Genomic DNA, 4,917 nt, shown 5'->3' on the forward strand with positions numbered 1-4,917 from the left:
ATCTTCTTCTCCGGTGAAAATTGGTCCATAACTATGTGCTGCCATCTCTCCTTGATGGAAACAACCGTCTTTGATCAACACCGACAAGCAATCAATTGGTCCTCAGTGGGGTCACCAAAAGATGCCTCTCTATAGCCCAGGGATTCCTCAACACCCGTAACCTCTCTAATAACACCTTCAAATTGGCTAATTTGCACTAACAAATCCACTTTGGCATACATAACAACTGTCTCACATGTTGCAAGAAAACGCCTTACAGCACAAACACACCCACACTGCTCAACTCACCCTTTTCAACTCACAAGACACCCCAATTCAATCCTCTTGCTAACACCCTTCAAGCTGCAGGCAAACCCTCTGCAAGCACTCGCAAGTACACAAAGAGCAAGAGAAAAGGAGGGGGATGGGGAGAAGCAACACAAGAAGTAGGGGCAAATGTTTGGTATTATTGCATAGGGAGATGTATAGTCAAGTATGCAGCTCCAATGGCAAGCTTGCAATACACAGGCTTGAAAAACTCCAATCACTCTCTCTGGGAAAAAATCCCTCAAAAAATCACTCCTATGCCCTTTTATAAGGCTTGGCTAAGGCTAAAAAGGAAAAAAACAAGGAGCTATCTAGCTCGTACAACTAACTGGAGCTTCTTTTAGAAGTTTTCTTCCATGGCCACCACTTGGCACTTTCTTGGTGTTTGGTACCTGCATGGTGCCCCTATGCTTTGTCCGCTCAATTTGGCCAACCTTGCATTTGCACTTTTGGACTTTTGGATACTCTCGGATAGTCTCTCTCTCTCTCTCTCTTCCCTTGCTTGACCATGGCTCCTCTGACTTTTGTGGCGGGTTAAGCCCCTTGTATCCCTCCTTGAACTCTCTCTCTTTTGCTTGATGTCCACTAACCGTGAGACCCTCCACTTGGTTTGCCTCCTGAAGCCCTCAAACTCTCCCTCTATCCATTTACCGCGGGAATGCCCCTTTTGGAATTTCCTCTCTCTCACTGTCTTCACTGCGGGACCCCTCCCCTAAGCAGGCAATAGCGACCTCGCTATTGGGGGGGGGGGGGGGGGGGGGAGTGATTCATCTCCTCAAAATGGGGGGGCCCCTTGAGCACGGGACTGAACCCTTAAGGGCACGCCAATTCTTTGCACCACAACTACCGCCCAGTACAACCGGCCTCTGCTGCCGCCAAGGCGCACCGCCAACTCGGTCAAAATCACCGCCCAGGCCGCCCTGAGCGCCATCGGCGCAAAGCCCGCACTGAGCCGCCATCGCCATAGAGCTTCAAAGGAGCTCTCGCTTCGCATGCTTCAAAGGGCGCCACTATGTAGGCTATATACTCCGGGCCCCCTCCATTTTCCTACACATGTGGGCTCATGCAATGCCATGTGGCAGGTCCATGCTCCATGGCCTCTTAGGCAATGCAATTTCTTTTCTAAAAGAAAACCCTTCAAGCTTACCTTTTTTTTTCTTAGCCTTCCTTCACCAGGCTCCCATGTCCTCTTCCAGTGTCAGATGGCAAAGCCAAAAAAACCGATCGCATCTCCATGAGTTCGACTTGAAAGTTTCCAGATCTAACCGCAACCCAAGACTCCCCGAGTCCCCTCGAATCAAGACCGCAAAAATCGAGCAAAGCATCTGTAACCAATCCCGAACAAGTGCACCCAATCTTTTGGCTTCAGTATCTTTCCGCTTTTGACTCTGTTTGATGTGCAGTCAGTTCTTGCTAGCTCCTTACAATGCATACCCTGCTCTAGAATCTCATCGAGGCTCAAAAGATGCCAGATTGCACGATTCCCTGGGTGGTCAGGTGGGCACTAACCTAGACCCCGACAAAACTTCAACTAGCCATAACTTGCAATCTGTAACTCCAATCTGCAATCTGAAAAGACGGGTAGGCTCCATAATTCGAGCACTACACAGGTATACCCTAACATACACTTGGACCACTTGTCTCCAGCTTCCTTATCCGGCAAGAATGTGCGACACACTGAACCTTCAACCTTCCATATCTTAGGCTCCGTAGCTCGGTTTGATGAGCCGTTTAATCCTGCTTCTTCAGCACTTCAAGCTCTTCATTCCTGGACCCAAAGACTACATCTTGCATCTCCTTCACCTGCTAGTCAAATTAGCCCCTTATGGAGACTTTCCTGGCCTATAAGCTGCATCAGGCATACATTTCTGCTAATACTTGTCAGCCCATGATCTTCCTTGCTGCTCCAACCTGTTGCCAAGCTGCTGCTAGCCCACACATTTTTTCCCATGACATCTTCCAGGGTTGATACACTTTGGCTGTACCACCATGTTGGATTACCACCACTCTTTCAATGTTTCCATTTTTATCCTGTTTTAAATCTATCCACCCAACCCTGTAAGAAAGACGCTATGAGGCGCTGAGCCAGTTGTGATATATATATATATATATATATATAAGAGGTTTGTAATTTCGTGCTCATTGAGTTACTACCATGGCAAGTGTCTCTTTTCCCACATTCAATGGAAAAGATGGAGAAGACATCACCACCGATTTTCTGAATGACTTTGACCTCGCTTGTGTGGTTTCCAACAAGGACGACAATGCCTCACGGCTATGAATCTTTCATCTACTGATGAAAGTAGAGGCCAAGTCTTGGTACAATGCCTTGCCCCAAGCTACCAAGAATGCATGGGACGTACTATGTGCTACCTTTGTGAAGAGGTTTGGTGGAGGCACAACCTCAGAAAAGTTATGGCAGTTGCTGACAGAGTTAAAGCGGGGAGGTATGCTAGAGTATGCCACGTACGAATCCAAGTTTGTGGATTTGTGGGAGTGATGGGTTGCCTCATTGGAGGAAGGTGAAGGAGTGCCTAATTTCATGAAGAAGGATCATTTCATTGCTAGCCTGTGGTCTCCGCTTGAAGAGAAGATAAAGGGGAGATTCCTTGCAACGTATGAGTTGGCAGTGGAAGTAGCCCACCTTAAAGACGAGAAGCTGCGCATGCAAGCAAGAGTCAACGGGTTAGAGGAATCAAGCTCAGATCGACTAACCCCAGGGACTGCAACAGTCGCTCAGAGAACCCAACCATAAGAGGCATCAGAAGAGCAACAAGACCTGTTAAGTTGCATCACTACTCAGTTTGAAAGTTTATCTGTGTATCTGGTGCAGCAAGGGCATGCACCAGTTTATCTGTGTATCTGGTGCAGCAAGGGCATGCACCTGTCAAAAATCCAGAGCAAGGCAGAGGACAACGGAGAAAAAACCAGGAGTATTACTGCTACAACTGTGGGGAGGACGGCCATGGCATGTACTATTGTCCTCATCCTAGAAGGCAGAACGTCAATAGAGGAGGAAGACAGAATCAAATCTCTCCACCAAGGGCGAGGCCACCGCCACCCATGCAACCAATCCCACCTGTTCAAATCCCACCACTAGCCGTGCAACCACAGCCAGCAGTCCCACCAGTTCAAGTCCTACAACCACCAATGCAATCACTACCACAAACCACTTACACTCATCCTACGCCCACCACCAATTGGCAGCCACACACTAAGTTTCATTGGTCTTGCAAAAGAGGTCAAGATGAAGATAATAGAAGAAGGGTCAAGCGAGGAGTTTTTTCAAAGGATTGAAGTAGTGGAACAAGAGGTTAAAGAATCAAAACATGCTACCCCAGTGAGGGAGGTAAGTCAAGAAAATAGTGTTACAAATGTTAGTACATTGCTAACCTTGGATGAAATAGATACCAAAGCAATCAATTGACAGCATTGGGCAGTAAGGGTAAGAAGGTGTAAAGTGTTGATCAAGCCTCGTCAGAGTAAGAGGAATGCAAAGAGCATGGAAGATACAAAGAGAAGAGGAAAACCAGCCTACTAGTAAGGCTTTGCACAAGATGGACAAAGCATCAAGCAAAGGGGAGGGCTTTGAAAATAGAAACCTGTGTACCAGCATGGACCAAGAACAGTGTAGCAAGCTGAAGGAATCCTGCATCAAGGAAGTTTCACCAGAGGACCATAACGAAGAGGTAAGTATGAATGAAGGTTTGAAGCCGGATATTGTTCCAGAGGCTTGGCAGTCGAGCAAAACTTTATTGTGTAGTGTCATAGACTTTATTGTGTAGTGTCATAGACTTGGAGATGGGTAATGACTCTAGTCTACTGAAAGGTGCTATAAAATTGGAGATGGGTAATGCCTCCAATTTATGTGAGGGTGTTCGGAGTAAGTTTGATGATCAACATGTTGCTAAACTTTTAAAGATGTTTCAGACTCCTCCACAATGCAGCATTGTGTCTGTTTGGGAGGTATCAGATCTATGGCTATGGTTAATCACTAGGACATATACAGGTAAGATCATCATGGAGATAAAATTTAAGGAGCCATGGATAGACAAAAGGCTGATAGAATGCAAGAATGAAGGCCTCATTGGCAATTTGGTGCAAATTTTTACAAATAGTGCATCCTCTCTTTGGAGAGAGATGAGTGGATTACGCTTGTATTTAAGCCGCAAGGTATGTGGCTTACTATCAACATCCAAAAAGATAGCTGACGTGTTTGAGCACACCCAAGAGGAGCATGATATGCTTGCAAGATTTTCCAGTCATGGCAGTAAGCAAGATTTTGAAGATAACTGGAGCTCACCACACCAACAAGGAAGCCATATATGGTGGATTCTTGGCACACTCTTGGGAATCAGTTCTGCCTTTGCAGGAGCCAAGATGCTCATTTTTCCTCTCGCCACTAGTGGTTACAAATTTGGACCTATTTGGCATGCAAATTTTATTGTTCAGACACGGCAGATAATAATCCTATTCTTCACTTGGGATCCAAGAGGACACTGGCATAGAGTTCCAGGAACATTTAATCGGGCCACACTATTCCAAGGAATATGCTATCATCCAGACCTATTGGCAAATTCATGGATATTCCAAAAATCTCACCAATGGCCA

This window comes from Adiantum capillus-veneris, chromosome 14, assembly GCF_014529385.1.
Source record: "Adiantum capillus-veneris isolate H3 chromosome 14, ASM1452938v2, whole genome shotgun sequence".
Classification (NCBI taxonomy): Eukaryota; Viridiplantae; Streptophyta; class Polypodiopsida; order Polypodiales; family Pteridaceae; genus Adiantum; species Adiantum capillus-veneris.